The sequence below is a fragment of the Pseudophryne corroboree genome (genome assembly GCF_028390025.1).
Source record: "Pseudophryne corroboree isolate aPseCor3 chromosome 3 unlocalized genomic scaffold, aPseCor3.hap2 SUPER_3_unloc_25, whole genome shotgun sequence".
In the NCBI taxonomy this organism is placed as follows: Eukaryota; Metazoa; Chordata; class Amphibia; order Anura; family Myobatrachidae; genus Pseudophryne; species Pseudophryne corroboree.
Window position 1 is genome coordinate 1,679,843 of NW_026967514.1, and position 19,228 is coordinate 1,699,070.

Consider the following 19,228-nt stretch of genomic DNA (forward strand, 5'->3'; position numbering starts at 1 on the left):
TACCCCCTAGGGTAGATAAAGCGCTGACACGCTTATCAAAAAAGGTGGCACTACCGTCTCCGGATACGGCCGCCCTAAAGGAACCTGCTGATAGAAAGCAGGAAACTACCCTTAAAGCTATATACACACACACAGGCATTATATTACGACCAGCGATTGCATCAGCTTGGATGTGCAGTGCTGCTGCTGCGTGGTCAGATTCCCTGTTGGATAATATTGATACTATAAATATAGGGACAATATTTTGCTGACAATAGAGCATATAAAAGACGCTGTCTTATACATGCGTGATGCACAGAGGGATATTTGCCGGCTGGCATCAAAAATAAGCGCTATGTCCATTGCCGCCAGAAGGGGGTTATGGACTCGGCAATGGTCAGGCGATGCCGACTCGAAACGGCACATGGAAGTTTTGCCCTATAAGGGGGTATAACTGTTTGGGGAGGGTATTTCGGACCTTGTGTCCACAGCTACTGCTGGGAAATCAACCTTTTTGCCATAGGCTACCCCACAGCAAAAGAAAGCACCGTATTATCAGGTACAGTCCTTTCGGCCCCAGAAAAGCAAGAGGGCTAGAGGCTCATCCTTTCTGCCGAGAGGCAAAGGTAGAGGGAAAAAGCTGCAGCACACAGCCAGTTCCCAAGAGCAGAAGTCCTCCCCCGCGTCCGGTAAGTCCACAGCATGACGCTGGGGCTTCACAGGCGGACCCGGGTACGGTGGGGGCCCGTCTCAGGAATTTCAGCGCACAGTGGGCTCTCTCACAGGTGGATCCCTGGGTCCTTCAAGTAGTATCTCAGGGATACAGGCTGGAATTCGAGACGTCTCCCCCCTGCCGTTTCCTAAAATCTGCCTTACCGGCAACTCCCTCTGCCAGGGAGGCGGTGTTGGTGGCTATTCAAAAACTGCATTCACAGCAAGTGATTGTCAAGGTACTCCTCCTTCAGCAAGGTTACTATTCCACAATGTTTGTGGTACCGAAACCGGACGCTTCGGTGAGACCCATCTTAAATTTAAAATCCTTGAACACTTATATCAAAAGGTTCAAGTTCAAGATGGAATCGCTCAGGGCGATTATCGCGAGCCTGGACGAGGGGGATTACATGGTCTCCCTGGACATCAAGGATGCGTACCTACATGTCCCCATTTACCCTCCTCACCAGGAGTACCTCAGATTTGTGGTACAGGACTGTCACTATCAGTTCCAGACGCTGCCGTTTGGGTTATCCACGGCACCGAGGGTCTTTACCAAGGTAATGGCCGAAATGATGATACTCCTTCGCAAGAAGGGAGTTTTAATTATCCCGTACTTGGACGATCTCCTGATAAAGGCGAGGTCCAAGGAACAGTTGGTAGTGGGGGCAGCACTTTCTCAGGAAGTGCTGCAACAGCACGGCTGGATTCTCAATATTCCAAAATCACAGCTGGTCCCGACGACACGTCTTCTGTTCCTGGGAATGATTCTGGACACAGACCAGAAAAAAGTGTTTCTTCCAGTGGAAAAAGCCGAGGAGTTGTCATCTCTAGTCAGAAACCTCCTAAAACCGGGACAGGTGTCGGTACATCAATGCACTCGAGTCCTGGGAAAAATGGTAGCTTCCTACGAAGCAATTCCATTCGGAAGGTTCCACGCAAGGACTTTCCAGTGGGACCTGTTGGACAAGTGGTCCGGGTCCCATCTCCAGATGCAACAGCGGATAACCCTGTCGGCAAGAACCAGGGTGTCGCTGCTGTGGTGGCTGCAGACGGCTCATCTACTAGAGGGCCGCAGATTCAGAATACAGGACTGGGTCCTGGTGACCACGGATGCCAGCCTTCGGGGCTGGGGGGCAGTAACACAGGGAAGAAATTTCCAAGGGCTGTGGTCAAATCAGGAGATTTCGCTTCACATAAATATTCTGGAGCTAAGGGCCATTTACAATGCCCTAAGCCAAGCAAGGCCCCTGCTTCAGAACCAGCCGGTACTGATCCAATCAGACAACATCACGGCGGTCGCCCATGTAAACAGACAGGGCGGCACAAGAAGCAGGAGGGCAATGGCAGAAGCCACAAAGATTCTCCGTTGGGCAGAGAATCATGTGTTAGCACTGACAGCAGTGTTCATTCCGGGAGTGGATAACTGGGAAGCAGACTTCCTCAGCAGGCACGACCTCCACCCGGGTGAAGGGGGACTTCATCCAGAAGTCTTCCACATGCTGGTAAACCGTTGGGAAAGACCACAGGTGGACTTGATGGCGTCCCGCCTCAACAAAAAGCTATAAAGATATTGCACCAGGTCAAGAGACCCTCAGGCGATCGCTGTGGACGCTCTAGTAACACCGTGGGTGTACCAGTCGGTTTATGTGTTTCCTCCTCTGCCTCTCATTCCCAAGGTACTGAGAATAATAAGGCGAGGAGTGAAAACTATTCTCGTGGTTTCCGGATTGGCCAAGAAGAGCTTGGTACCCGGAACTTCAAGATATGCTTGCAGAGGACCCTTGGCCTCTGCCGCTCAGACAAGACCTGCTGCAGTAGGGACCCTGTCTGTTCCAAGACTTACCGCGGCTGCGTTTGACGGCATGGCGGTTGAACGCGGGATCCTAAAGGAAAAGGGCATTCCGGAAGAAGTCATCCCTACCCTGATCAAAGCCAGGAAGGATGTCACCGCAAAACATTATCACCGCATTTGGCGAAAATATGTTGCTTGGTGTGAGGCCAAGAAGGCCCCAACGAAGGAATTTCAACTGGGTCGATTCCTACATTTCCTGCAAGCAGGAGTGAAGTTGGGCTTCAAATTGGGGTCCATTAAGGTCCAGATTTCGGCCCTGTCGATTTTCTTCCAGAAAGACCTGGCTTCACTGCCTGAAGTTCAGACATTTGTCAAAGGAGTTCTGCATATTCAGCCCCCTTTTGTGCCCCCAGTGGCACCTTTGGATCTCAATGTGGTTTTGGTGTTCCTGAAATCACATTGGTTTGAGCCACTTAAGACTGTGGATTTGAAATATCTCACGTGGAAAGTGGTTATGCTGTTTGCTCTGGCTTCGGCCAGGCGCGTGTCAGAATTGGCGGCTTTGTCCTGTAAAAGCCCTTATCTGATTTTCCATATGGATAGGGCAGAGTTGAGGACTCGTCCTCAGTTTCTCCCGAAGGTGGTATCAGCTTTTCACTTGAACCAACCTATTGTGGTGCCTGCGGCTACTAGGGATTTGGAGGATTCCAAGTTACTGGACATAGTCAGGGCCCTGAAAATGTATATTTCCAGGACGGCTGGAGTCAGGAAAACCGACTCGCTATTTATTCTATATGCACCCAACAAGCTGGGTGCACCTGCTTCTAAGCAAACTATCGCGCGCTGGATTTGTAGCACTATTTAGCTGGCGCATTCTGCGGTGGGACTACCGCAGCCTAAATCTGTAAAAGCCCATTCCACAAGGAAGGTGGACTCATCTTGGGCGGCTGCCCGAGGAGTCTCGGCTTTACAACTTTGCCGAGCTGCTACTTGGTCAGGGGCAAACACGTTTGCAAAATTTTATAAATTTGATACCCTGGCTGAGGAGGACCTGGAGTTCTCTCATTCGGTGCTGCAGAGTCATCCGCACTCTCCCGCCCGTTTGGGAGCTTTGGTATAATCCCCATGGTCCTTACGGAGTCCCCAGCATCCACTAGGACGTTAGAGAAAATAAGAATTTACTCACTGGTAATTCTATTTCTCGTAGTCCGTAGTGGATGCTGGGCACCCATCCCAAGTGCGGATTGTCTGCAATACTCGTAAATAGTTATTGTTACACAAATCGGGTTGTTATTGCGAACCATCTATTCAGAGGTTCCTCTGTTATCATACTGTTAACCGGGGTTCCTATCACGAGTTATATGGTGTGATTGGTGTGGCTGGTATGAGTCTTACCCGGGATTCAAAATCCTTCCTTATTGTGTCAGCTCTTCCGGGCACAGTGTCCTAACTGAGGCTTGGAGGAGGGTCATAGGGGGAGGAGCCAGTGCACACCAGATAGTCCTAAAGCTTTCTTTAGATGTGCCCAGTCTCCTGCGGAGCCGTCTATTCCCCATGGTCCTTACGGAGTCCCCAGCATCCACTACGGACTACGAGAAATAGAATTACCGGTGAGTATATTCTTATTTATTTCCCCATTTTGAGTGTACGCTGCTTGTGTGTTTTTTTTGTCCCAAAATGCATAAGTTTGCATTTTTCTATATTGAACCTCATTCCCCATTTAGACACCCAGGCTTCAAGTTTAAATAAGTCATTTTGTAGAGACTCCAAATCGCTATCTGAATTACCTTACACATCTTAGTATCCTCCACAAAGATTGACACTGTGCTTTCCAAGCGTATTCCTAGATCGTTGATAAATATATTGAACAGTTGCACGCCAAGTACGGACCCTTGTGGTATTCCACTAACTACTGGTGCCCAGCTGGAGAACATCCTGTTGACCATTTCTCGTTGTACTCTGTTATCCAGCCAATTACTTATCCATGTACAAATAGTATATCCTAGACCAAGATCCATTAATTTGATGATCAGTCTCCTGTGAGGCACTGTATCGAAGGCTTTTGCAAAATCTAAATACACCACATCCACTGCTTTTCCCTGATCAAGATTCTCGCTCACTTCCTCGTAGAAGCTAATTAAGTTAGTTTGACATGATCTGTCCCTTACAAACCCATGCTGACTTTTGCTAATAATCTTATTAACCTGCAGATAATCCTTTATGCTATCCCTCAAGAAACCTTCCAATATTTTGCCCACTATAGAGGTTAAGCTAACTGGTCTATAGTTACAAGGATTATTTTTAGTTTCCTTTTTTAATAATGGCACTACCTCCACTATGCACCAATCCTTAGGTACTTTGCCTGTTTGAACTGTGGATTATCAAGTATAGGGATTTTGCTAGCTATGACCTAAGCTCCGTAATAACCCTCTGATGAAAACCATCTGGGCCTGGTGATTTATTAATCTTTATTTTGCTTAGTCTCTCAAGGACAACAAGTATTCAGCCAAGAGTCATTACCATCACTATCTTTATGCACTACTTTCTCCGACTGATCCTCCCTGGTGAATACTGAGGAAAAAAATTGTTCAGTATTTCCGCTTTTATTTTATTGTCGTTTATCAAAGCTCCCAATTCATCTTTTAACGGGCCTACATTCTCCTTCTTTAACCTTTTACTGTTTATGTATTTATAAAACTGTTTAGGATTGCTTTTACTCTCTATAGCGATTTGCTTTTCGTTTACAACTTTTGCTGCGATTATTACTTTATTGCATTTTTTTTGCATTCCTTGTAATGCTGGAATGACTCCTCCCCTCCATTAGATTTAAATGTTTTGAAAGCACGCCTCTTTTTAGCCATTGCTTCTTTGACCTCCGTATTAAGCCATATTGGTTTGTTTTTAGTACTCCTGCGTTTACTGTTCATAGGAATTAATTTGTGAATATTGCTATCAAGCAACCCTTTTAAAGCATCCCACATTTCCGTTGTGTCTTTACCATGAAACAAAACTTCCCAATCAATCTCGTTTAGTGCCTGTCTCAGCATATTGAAGTTAGCTTTTCTAAAGTTAAATGTTTTAGTTGTTCCCTTATAGCTGTTTCTTGAAACTGATGTCAAATGTGTTCATATAGTGATCACTGTTTCCCAAAGTCTCCCCAACTTTAGTGTTTGATATAATGTCCACAATATTGGTAATAACTAGGTCCAGAATAGTTTTACCTCTAGTTGGGTCCTAGACTAATTGAGTTAAGTATTGATCCTTTAATGTATTTAAGAACCTGCTGCTCCTAGTTTTTACACATGAATCGTTACTCCAATTCATATCAGGATAGTTAAAATCCCCTAACACTAGGATGTCCCCCATTCCCGCAGCTTTTTCAATTTGGTGTAAGAGTTGTTCCTCATCATGTACACTAATATCTGGTTGCTTGTAGCACGTGCCAATGACTAGTTTCTTTGCCTCTGTGCCCCCACTTGTGATCTCAACCCATAGTGACTCCACGTTATCTCCAGCCTCCCTGAAAATACCCTCTATTAAGTTTGGTTTTAGAGATGGTGTAACAAAGAGACATACCCCTCCTCCCCTTTTGGTAGCCCTATCCCTCCTGAAAAGAGAATATCCCTCCAAATTCACAACCCAGTCGTGAGAGTCGTCCCACCATGTTTCCGTAATACCTATAATATCATACTGAGACTTTGATACAAGCCATTCCAATTCCCCCATTTTACCCGATAGGCTTCTTGTGTTCACAAGCATACATCTTAGCTTAGCCTCTCCATTGCCCGTTTGTTTTAGTGGTATCTTATCTATATTTACAAGAGCCTTTCTAGACTTACCCTTACTGACTGTTATTCTTCTCCCTCCCTTTCCACCCCATCATGCTTAATACAGCCTTCCTCACTACTATCTCTATCTGACCTATAAGACTTTGTAAACCCCCTCCCTGATGTTAGTATCCTCCCTTATGCTAAGCACATTACTTTCTATATACCGTATTGCTGAGCCATATCCGTCATTAGGTAATAAATTGGGAATATTTTGGGCAATACCTGTGTCAGTATTTCCGGTGTCAATACCCATGCAAATATCCTTGCATCTGATCTTACGCTCCCCCCTTCTCCACACCCAAATTGTTCACTACCCCTATCCTTACTGCTCTCACTAATTAACCCGCAGATTCTAGCTAAACCCTCCCCCCAGGCTCCTAGTTTAAAAGCTCCTCCAACCTTCTAATCCATCATGACAAAGATGCCGCCTGACTGAGAAGTCCTCCCAGGGTTCCAGGAACACAAACCCCTCCTTCCTACACCAGTCTCTAAGCCACACATTTACCTCCCTGATCTCCCTCTGCCTCCCTGGGCTAGTGCATGGCACTGGTAATATTTCGGAGAATATTACCCTAGATATCCTTGCCTTAAGTTTCTTGCCTAAGTCCCTATAGTCTTTCTTAAGGACTTCCAACCTACCACTAACTTTGTCATTGGTGCCAACATGCACCAAGATCTCCGGGTCTTTACCAGCCCCTCCCAACAATCTACCCTGTCCGCGATGTACTGTACCCGAGCACCCGGAAGACAACAGACTATGACGATCATGGTCCCTGTAGCAGATTGCCCTGTCGTCCTGATAATAGAATCCCCTACCACCACAATCTGACTAGATACCTATCTTTTTTCCTCCGGTTACATCATTTCCTCCCTGCCATCCTCAGAACCTTCATCAAATTGGGCAAATTTATTGGGGTTTGGGGGATCGGAGATGTCCTATCTTCCCCTCCCCCTCTTCTTCCTTCTAACCATGACCCAGCTGTCTACCTGATCTTCCTCATCTACCAATGATCCCCTCTGCAACTCCTCCACCATTCTATCTAAACTTTGCTTGAGATTGTGAATGCTCCTTAGTCTCGTAACGGTCCGTTCTAGATCAGTTACCTGGGCTTTCAGGGTGGACATAAGCTCACATTGCGCACAGATGTACCCGCACTCAGACTGTTGTGTCAGGTGTGCATACATCATGCACGACATGCATTGAATGAGATTCCCAATCTCAGCCACCCCGATTTTTTAATTTGTGCTAACTCCCTGCTACCTTCAGAAAATCAAAAAGAGGGGGACAATCAATATACAAGGAATATATAAGGAACAATAAACAAATAAAATAAAGGAATAAGGGACAATAAATAAATAAAAATATATATAAATAAAGGGATAGGATAAGTATACATTTAGTACAAAGACAGGGACTCAACAATAAAATGCAGTAATGGACAAAGGAAGACAATCAGTTATACAACACAGTGGGAAAAGCTAATAGGGAAATTTACTACTCATCTGCTCCACTGATCTGTGCACAGAAGTTGTAAAGAAAAGTTTTTCAAACCAGCGCTCCAAACCAGCAGTGCTGCAACGTCCGCTGAAGTGGTCACCCCCACTTCCAAAAAACCACCAAACAATGCACAAGATGCAGATGTGCGCAACCCCCGGGGTAATACGGGATTAATGCTTGAATATTAACTCCGTAGGAAATAGTCAATTACTTTAATCCTTCCTTAAAAATTAGAACAGAATTCCTCTTTTTTCCCTCAAAAGAACAGAAAATGAAGGAATATATAGTGAAGTACAGTTTTATTAAAAAAAAACTGCCTACAATTTAAAATAGTATTAAAAACAATTCCACCAACATTTGATGGGGCAAATCTGCATGCCAGAATAAGTGGGGTCCCCAGTGATGGTTACCCTATAGCGCTTGTGAGATAGTGAATAAGTACCTCCCAGGAACTCAGCACTGTTTCTCCTCTGGCTATGGCAGTCCTGGGTACCTTCACAGATTCTTTATTCTGCTGCAGTCTGTCCCACAATACCAGCGCGTTTCTGCTCACAAGGAGCCTTTATCAAGGTATGGTGGAATAGAGAACTGGGGATATTTAAACCCAGTGCTGTGGTGTGATTGGTTTAGACTGTGCAGTGCAAGTAAACGTCTACCTCTATATGTTACCTCATAGGGCTTATTTTAGAGGGTCTTATGTAGATATTTCACAACCCCTTTGGTGGTAAAATCATAAAATAATTATTTTTAAATACTTGAAAACATTAAAAAGAACCGTAATTGGGTGTGCGTTCCAACTTGTGGAACGCACACCTGACTTCCGCTTCCGTCCGCTACTCGTTCCTATTTGTGGCGCGAGCTTGTCAGTTTGTGTTACTCCTCCCGCGGTCTGGAACGCACACGATTTCCATTTCCGCGCGGACCCCGTGCTATTGGCCGTGGTGATGTAGTGTACCTGCATCTAGGATTTCCATTCACGGAGGCCCCGATCGTGGAACGCATTTTTGGTTATTATGCGTTCCACAGACCTGCATTTAGGACGTAATACAAACAAACTTGCTAAAAAGAAATAAAATGGCCCCTTATAGCAATATAATCATGAGTAGTATGAAAAAAAATTTTAGGTACAAAAAAAGGTTATATGAAAATAACACCATAAATAGTGCCGGAAAGTATTTTTGAGAATGTCTTCGTAACCCCATGCTTATTGATAATATGTGTACAAATACAGCATTAGGAAGGCAGGGGTGGAAATGAAAAGTAACCTTAAAGGAACATATAAATAGATTTTCATAAAATATATATATCAATAAATTATTATAAAAACCATTTGAGTCCAAAGTCCAGGTGTAGTCCTTTTGGAGCTAGAGTGCCCATATTATAAATCCACCTCATTTCAGTCTGTGCAAGATTCTCCTCCGGCCACTGGCTCTCCCTGACCGCTGGCTTCCCCCTTGCTGCCGGCTTCTGGCTCTAGCACCTTGCTGCTCCATCCTTGTGTGCGCCTTCGTGTCTGTGCGCCAAATGTCACTTCTGGTTCTCAGTAATAGGTTTCTCCTACATACTTGAAATGTATTTGTAGTTGATTATGTGCTCATATTGCTTATTATACTAATGTATAACCTGTGACTGATGAATTTATAATAATTCTGTCAGTTTTTTCTGTCTATTTAAATCTTCAATGCTGGTGCAAAGCAGGGTAGGGTCGGATTTTAGGTCACTTTAACAAAATTTAAAGTGATTACAGTCACAAATTGTGTAGTACACTGTGCAAGTGTCTGATTATTTATCATGTCTAAGGGGGTAATTCCAAGTTGATCGCAGCAGGAAAATTTTTAGCAGTTGGGCAAAACCATGTGCACTGTAGGGGAGGCAGATTTAACATGTGCAGAGAGAGTTAGATTTGGGTGGGGTGTGTTAAATCTGCAATCTCTTTTGCAGTGTAAAAATAAAGCAGCCAGTATTTACCCTGCACAGAAACAAAATAACCCAACCAAATCTAACTCTTTCTGCACATGTTATATCTGCCTCCCCTGCAGTGCACATGGTTTTGCCCAACTGCTAACAAAATTCCTGCTGCAATCAACTTGGAATTACCCCCTAAGAGCGACAAGGGTGAGGAAAATACACTCAAAGCAGCACCAACACTCATATCCTGTTAGTCAAAGCTGAGCTAACCTCTCAGGATCTGGTTCAGAAAAATTGTTTTAGCTTTCACCAAAGTCTCTTGAAAAATCCAAGGAGGACATAGGAGCAAGTCGAACCCCCATGGGCTACCTTTGTACAGACATTATCCAGTATAGCTCAGTGGATATTTCCAACTTCTGTACCAGAGATAGGTTACAGTATTAACCCTTACATGCAGCATTCCTCCTGAGGTTTATCAGCAGGGGAAGCAGCAGCCTCTCAACAAAAAGAGGCTGAAAGGCTAGTGGTAAGTAAAGCACATAGACATGAAACAACATCTTCACAGTCTACACATGCTTCAGATGAGGATTCGTTGGAGAATGAAGACTCATTACACTCTGGTTCTGCATACGAAGATGAGGAAGGAAGGTCTCGGCTCAGTGGACATATCTGAGTAAATTAATGTGATGAAAGCCATTCTATCCTTAGAAGAATCAGCAGAGCCTGTGTTAAAATCCAAGACATCTGTGTTTAAATGTCCCAAAACAGGACTGTGCTTTCTGGGTCAGAACAGCTGAAGGAAATTATGAAAGAGGCTTGGGCTACTCCCAGTAAGAAATTAAGAATTCCAGTGAAATGGAATTCCAATTAGCCTCTTCCAGCTGAGGACTGTTTAAAGAGGGAGGTGTCCCCTAAAGTAGATACGCATGTCATTCGATTAGCGGGAATATCTATATTACCTCTGCCTCCAACATCATTAAATGTCATGGATAGGAGAGTGGATGGTTATCTAAAAAAAAACATTTTTTGCCTGTCTGGGACAATCGTAAGACCAGTCATGGCTTCAGCCTGGCTGGCAAAAGCAGTGGCTGCCTGGGCTGATGCATTGGAAGGGGATCTTTCAATTGAATCTAGAGAGCAGAAATCTCACGTAGCACATATCAAACAGGCTGCAATGTTTTTGGAAGAAGCAGCCTTGGATATGGGTACTATTGCCTCTCAGGCATCAGCTTCAGCAGTAGCCGCTCGCAGAGTGGTTTGGCTATGTACATGGAAAGCTGATTCAGAATCCAAAAAGGTTTTGGAGTCTTTACCTTTTACTGGAGATATTCTTTTTGGTAAAGAATGAATCAGTATCTTGGAGTCAGAAGCAGACTCCAAAAATGTGAAGTTTCCTTCCACATACAAATTCAAGCCTAAAATTCCAGCTTTTCAGCCCTTTCCGTCTCAAGGGAAAACAAAAGGAAAAGGAGATGGAAACAGTCCTAATACAACAAGTCTGGCGTTAAAGATTAATTATAAAAATAATTAAGAGTTCTCCGTTGTGATGATATTCAGCATATAGAATTTATTACCAAAGAGGGAACCACACCCAATATTCTGCGCAGAGGAGCGTGGACCAAGACAGAATTCATCAATGAGCCTGTGTCTTTAGAACACTGACTTTACATTATTTATACCATAACATTATACAATTATTCAGAGCTTATTTACACACAAGGCGTACATATAGATTAAATCATGGAGATACATTGGTTGATGAACAATAAGGGGAAATGCCAAATATGGTCAGATTAGCTAATTAAAGAGAGTGGTTTTATCCATAAGATGGCAGACTTGTCCATGAATCTTGAATCTCCTATATATAACAATTAGGTTCTCTGATAGGCTTCGTTGTCATAAAGGTCATTCTTGTTCATAATAACGTGTTGTCTAAAGTGAAGGTCCATCAGATATTCCATGATATGTCCTTTTTCTGCCACAAAGTCTCATACAATATCACTGAGACTGGAGGGAGGGAGGTTCAGGGGAAATTTGCGGAAAAATTATTTCACAGAAAGGGTAGTGGACAAGTGGAATAGCCTCCCATCAGAGGTGGTAGAGGCTAAGACAGTAGAGCAATTTAAACATGCATGGGATAGACATAAGGATATCCTTACAAAGAAATAAGGATCAAATAAGGTTAGTGATAAAAAAAAAAAAGGGGCAGACTAGATGGGCCAAGTGGTTCTTATCTGCCGACAAATTCTATTGAGCTCTCGCTATCTACACACAGGCCTTGCTACTAGCCACGTAAACACCTAATCAAATTATGCTCAAGGGTTGTGGGAGAATATTACTCTGTGCATATTAACTCTATACTAAAAGAAAACACTGTTTAAGGGAACATTGGAATATCAAGAATCATAGCACAATTAATGAGACAATACAGGATATTTGATATAACTTCAACATTCCACCGTTTTGTTTAATCTCTAAACAACTATCATATAATAAATCAAATACTCACCATGTGTAAATGATTTGTCTGGTGATGAGTGGAGTAGTGTGAGATGTGAGATAGAATAAGGAAAACCCGTTCTCTGGATACAATCGCTGGCACTAGTCCACTGAGTATCGATGCGAAAAGCCTCAACCCTCCCGAAAACTTGTATAGATAAGAGAAATGGAAGAGGTAGCGACAGAACATGTTGTTTCTTTACCCTGGCTATAGGTTGAGGTTCTTCTTGCTATGTGTGTGTATGAAGCAAAAGCATGTAAGCACCTATTAAGTGTATATTTCTGTTAGTGTGATCATGTGTGGGCTACCGCAGTGTAGGTAACCGGGGTCATCACCATAAGATTAGTTTTTGGCTTTCTTTGGGGTGTTAGTATTTTGCCACACTGTCGACCAAGGGCCGGCAGACATTTTATGCTTACATAGATTATGAAAATTATAAGAATTATCATCATGACATAATGTAACACTTGATATAGCCACTTAGAAATACTAGCTCCCATCCATCCAAAAAGATCCCAATCAGCCGATTGGTTCATGTGTTCCTGTAAATCTTGTAGTAATTTAAGCTTCTGTTCAATGGGATGGTAATTATCTGAGATAATAAAACACAATACTTTAAATTGTTCCCATCCGCTACCTTCTCTGAGCAGTAACTAATGGATGGCTACTGGATATTGAATCATACCTTCTCTAATGTCTCTCAGTTCTTCATTAATGAGTCCTATAGAGGTGCTTGTAGCCTTTATATTTTTAGCTAGTCCATAAAAGTAAAACTTCCTAGGTCTATCACAAGTCTATATAGTAAGCCAAAAGGCATATCAATAAGGGTATTTTTTATAGTAAATTAATTGTAAATCATAGTATTTTAGCTCTATGACCACGAAATATAAATAGATACTTTTGGTAAGCGTGTCTCCATTGATAAGTGATATATTTCTTCTTCTGCTCAAGTACATATTCATCAGTATCTTATCAAAACATCATTTTGTACATATTCCTAGTGTCATTATATCTTCCTATGCCATGGTCAGTGTGGGGAACATACTATATGTTTATGTTATTTTCCTTAAGCCATTATGGCTCATGGTGTAGGGAAAGGTAAGAAAGAGAAGATTGTCTCTTTGTTGGCGCACTAAGAGAGAGAGAAAATTATTAATTTGTATAAAATATAACTTTTAATGTTAATCATCCCCAATCGTAGTATATCAACTATCTCAGGTAATACCACCTATACAATTCTAGGTCCAACACATTACTGTGGGATAGATCACAATATTGAGCAAGTTATTCGGATCCAACAATATGTCCTAAATCCCTTACAGTATGTCTGTAATCATTGTTATATAACCTCTAGTCGTATTAATGTACTGTAAGTCCAAACCCCTTGAGTAATGATCCCACAATCCCACACTTACTATATGAATTGACACAAGTAGTACCACCTATGCAGTTCTATGTTCAATAGAATATTGTGGGATGTGTCACAATATTACATTTACTGTTCTATCTCTTCCCTTAGGATTGGATTATAATATATCATTAGTCCCTTGTGGTATACCTGTGGTCATTGTTTTATATATACCAAGGGGTGACAGTCACATTCATGTATGGTGTTTTACAGTATTGAGTGATTAATCCAGCCAAGGAGTTATCTATAGTCTCCTAATATTGGGGTATATTACCATTTCTCATTATGGGGTTCTCAGCCTAATTGGTTGTCTGAACTGTTTAAATAAACAGCTCATAAGTCATTCTTAACATATAATTTCATTTGTGGATGACTCAAATCGTGAGATAGTTTAAACATAAATGAAGTAGTAGAAGCACATATCATGTAAAAGCCTGTTATTGAAAGGTGGATTGAAAAGAACCTCACTCTAGCCGATTTATTTATACATTGTTGCTTATCCAATTGCTACATACTCTGACATTGATTGTAGCTGATACGGCTTAAATCCTTCCCTTCACAGAGGGAGATCAGGCTGCGGTGTAACACATTTGTTACAGTGTTGCTATGCAGTTCTCCTGCTGGCAGTACTGTAATGATGGGGTATATGTAATTGTGGTCAAATTGCCGCAAATGTCGAAAAACGGGGCATTTTAAATTCGACAATGCAATACAGTACTTTTCCACAAAAAAAAACGGACGTTTCAGATTCGACTTTTTGAAATTCGACAGTTGTTAAATTCGACATGTCTGCAGTGGTAAAAATGCGGCTTTTCGACAAAAGTATATTCAATTGAAGAATGTCGATTCGACAACAGTGCTTTTCGACAGTCATTTCGTCAATTTCATTCCGCCTCACTTTGCTGGCGGAATCTAATAAAAAATGTAAAAACATGTTGTTTTTTTATTGCTAATAGCATATCTATTTATATTAGAAGGGATTATGTACCTGGTTTGTCTATTAGGAGCCACAAGTATTATTTATATATTTTTTAAAAGAATATATATTTTTTTTAACTGACTAAAATAGAGAGAGCATGGTTTTCAGTGGGAAGGGGTGGGAATGGGTTAAAATCAAGAAAAAATGCGTGGGGTCCCCCCTCCTAAGCATAACCAGCCTCGGGCTCTTTGAGTCGTTCCTGGTTGTAAAAATACGGGGGGGGGGAATTAACAGGGAATCCCCCATATTTTTAGAGCCAGAACAGGGCTCTGCGTCCGGTCCTTGTGCAAAAAATATGGGGGACAGAAGATGTAGGGGTCCCCCGTATTTTTAACACAAGCACCGGGCTCCACTAGCTGGAGAGATAATGCCACAGCCGTGGCACACTTTTATATCTGTCCCTGCGGCCGTGGCATTAAATCCCCAACTAGTCACCCCTGGCCGGGGTACCCTGGAGGAGTGGGGACCCCTTAAATCAAGGGGTCCTCCCCTCCAGCCACCCAAGGGCCAGGGGTGAAGCCCGAGGCTGTCCCCCCCCATCCATGGGCTATGGATGGAAGGCTGATAGCCAACTGACACAAATAAATAATATTGTTTTTTGTAGCAGAACTACAAGTCCCAGCAAGCCTCCCCCGCAAGCTGGTACTTGGAGAACCACAAGTACCAGCATGCAGGGGGAAATGGGCCCGCTGGTACCTGTAGTTCTACTACAAAAAAAGACCCAAATAAAAACAGTACACGCACACCGTGAAAGTAAAACTTTATTACATACATGCCAACACACACATACTTACCTATGTTCACACGAGGCTCGGTCCACTTCTCCAAGTAGAATCCATGGTGTACCTGAAAATAAAATTATACTCACCAAAATCCAGTGTAGCATCTCTCCTCTTTTTTGTAATCCACGTACTTGTCAAAAAAACAAACCGCATTTACCCGGACCACGAATTTACCCGGACCACGCGCTGACCGCGAGTAACCTCACCGCTGACCGCAAAGATCCCACCATTGAAGGTAATGGAGCGGCTGTGCTATGTGCCGTCTGACAGCTCAGACGCGCACAGCCAATCAGGAGAGTGCCACGACGTGGCGCTCCCTGATTGGCTGAAGGGACCCTCTGTGACAGGAGTCACGAGGGGTCTCAGCATTCGGGGAAAGGGGTCCCATGTGTAAACATGGGACCCCTTTCAGTGGTGGTCCGGGTAATGCGGTTTGTTTTTTTGCCAAGTACGTGGATTACAAAAAAGAGGAGAGATGCTACACTGGATTTTGGTGAGTATAATTTTATTTTCAGGTACACCATGGATTTTACTTGGAGAAGTGGAATGAGCCTCGTGTGAACATAGGTAAGTATGTGTGTGTGTCGGCATGTTTGTAATAAAGTTTTACTGTCACGGTGTGCGTGTACAGTTTTTATTTGGGTGTTTTTTTGCAGTAGAACTTCAGGTACCAGTGGACCCGTTTCCCCCCCGCATGTTGGTACTTGTGGTTCTCCAAGTACCAGCTTGCGGGGGAGGCTTGCTGGAACTTGTAGTTCTGCTGCAAAAAACATTATTCTTTTATTTAACAAGGCTATCAGCCCCCCATCCGCAGCCCATGGATGGGGGGGACAGCCTCGGGTTTTACCCCTGGCCCTTTAGTAGCTGGAGGTGGGGACCCCTTGATTTAAGGGATCCCCACTCCTCCAGGGTACTCCGGCCAGTGGTGACTAGTTGGGGATTTAATGCCATGGCCGCAGGGACCTATATAAAAGTGTCCCCCGGCTGTGGCATTATCTCTCCAGCTAGTGGAGCCCGGTGCTGGCGTTAAAAATATGGGGGACCCCTACAACTTGTCCCCCGTATTTTTTGCACCAGGACCGGATGCAGAGCCCAGTGCTGGTTGTAAAAATATGGGGTATCCCCTGTCAATTTTTGCCCCGTATTTTTAAAACCAGGACCGGCTCAAAGAGCCCGAGGCTGATTATGCTTAGGAGGGGGGACCCCACGCTATTTTTTTCTACGTTTTTTAAACATTTTTGTGCGATCCAAAAAGTCGAATCCAGGACGTACACTATCCGTCAATTGGTCCGTTTTTCGACAGCGGAACTGTCGAATCCGTTTTTTATTGAATATGTTGAATTCGGGTCCCAGTGGGAGGGTATGTGACTGTCGAATTGTGTCGAATTTAAAAACGGTCGAATTCCAGACGGAATTCGACCGCAATTGCATATACCTTATAGTGTGAACACAATAGCAGGTATATATAACATATAAAGCCTGTAGCTAAAGGCTAATTGAGGAGAGCCGTGCTGTCATTTATTGCATCATACAATGTTACTGTGCTGTTATCAGATACTGCCACACTATTATAGTTTTATGTGGCTTGGTCTTTTCCCTTTCTAAAGGAGGTTGTAATAGAGTAGAATTAATTTAATCGTCCCTTAAGGTATTGTAGATATGATATATTTTGTGCTGGTGTTACTTGACAGAGAAATTATGTCCCGTTCTGTACCCTATAATTACATCTATTCCTGCTGTAGATGTTGTTAATATGCTCAAATAATCAGCAGCATACACTTGTAAAATCCTGTTATGGGGAATATATGCATAAAGTTGCTAATGTGCACATACGTGGTTACACATACACTATTACATAAGCCGCTGAGATACGTGATTAAGTGCTGCTGCAGGAATGTTTGTACAGGGTAATTCATTTAAGTAAATGCAATCACATCCCCATGTGATATGTGTCCTTATGGCATGCTATATCGCATGTGATTTTACTTATATGTCTGACACTATATAGTCATTAAATTCCGTGATATGGAATATTAATGAAGGAGGCACTAATACATATATTGGTTAGGTCTCATGCCAATTCATATGCATATAGACCAGCTAACACAGGTATATCACGCAGAGCTGTAACTAGACTTTTTGGTGCCCTGTGCCAGAGAGAGAATTGGTGCCCCCCCTTTACATTTTTCCAATTGGGACATAAGGCGCATGACTCGTTGGAAAGGGGCATGACAATGCTATGACATCCTTTCCACATTATATATATATATAATAGACAGAGAAAGCTTGTTGTTATTTAGTTACAATACCCTTTATTAATTAACACATTTCAATATACTGCCATACCCAGGATTCAAACCTATAACCTGTTGAATTCGAATCAAACACCCTACTCATTGAGCTTTTTGATCCTGCATAAAAACTATGTACACTATACGAAGCTACTGTAAGATTATAAAAACAAAATCAGCATTGTAATTGATCAGTTCTATGTAGTGTGCAGCCACACATGCAATCTCTTGCAGCCACACACCACATAGATCTGCTCAGCCGCAATGCTGATCATTTTTTCACAAAGTACAAGGTAAGCTTCAAATAGAATTCTCTAGCTTAGAATTATCTAACTTTCTATGCAAGGGCAGATAGCTCAATGAATAAACGGTCTGACTGCAGTGCCACAGGCTTGAATTCCGGGTATGTCAGAATTTTTAAATGTAATAAAGGATAGTGTGACTGAATAACAAAGAAATCTCAAGTTGAGTTTATGAATGTTGTTTAGGTATTAGCGACAGAAGGCGACAAGGTAGGAGACAAGTGCAGTCAGGAGATGCTGGGCTTCAAAAAGAGGGGAAGCTGCAAGTGAAAGTAATTAAAGCAGATAATTGACAAGTGCCACCAAGAGCGCCCCCTAGCCTGCAGTGCTATGTGCGGTACCCCCTCCGCACACACCTAGTTATGGCCCTGATATAACGTATTACATTGATTCAATTACACTCATATGTGAGACTCCGTATTTCTGAGAGAGCCTATCATAGGAAATGTTCTCAAGTAGCCATTAAATCACAGATACGCTGTGCAGTGCTAGTTCCACCACATGAAGTTTACTATATATGGCGGTTGTCATTCATTTGGATATTTCTGGTCGTATTGTTACACAATTCTTTACATCATTAGATTAAATGTAAACATTTTTCACAGTGAATTAAGCAGGCATATCAATGCCGCTTTGAAATGCCACTCGACGTGCACGTTTCACACCAGCTTCGTCAGGATAAACCCGATTGCCCTACCTAGAATGACTATAAAGGAAACGAAAGCCAATCGCGGACGGGTGTGTGAGCATGTGATCGCGCATCACATCGTCCTCTCCAAGGCTCCTATTTACTTCTGCAGCGCTGATTGTCTCACACATGTCATGTGTCTAAAACGTCCAATCCTGGTAGATGATTCTCAGATCATAATAGATCCCGGGGATCAACATGAGTTAAATAAAAGGAGAAATTAAATAACACATTCAGCAGATGAGAATCTATACGTAATCGAATCTTAGAGAAATTGTACTACATAAACGGGGGATTTTTTGGGGTATAATTACATATATTATTAAACGTTTAATTGCATATTATGATCTCTAGGATAATTTCTCTCTTCATCATAAGATAAGTTAAGAGGGAAGGGGGATCATACATTGATAGAAATCCTAGACTGGTAATTCTGGTGTTGGGATTTATTAGCTAATGCTGAGCATGAATATATTAATGGTCCTGCGGTTTAATGCTTATATTATATGTGTATGAGTGATGGTGATTTGTTTAAGAATTATGTACGTGATAGGTGC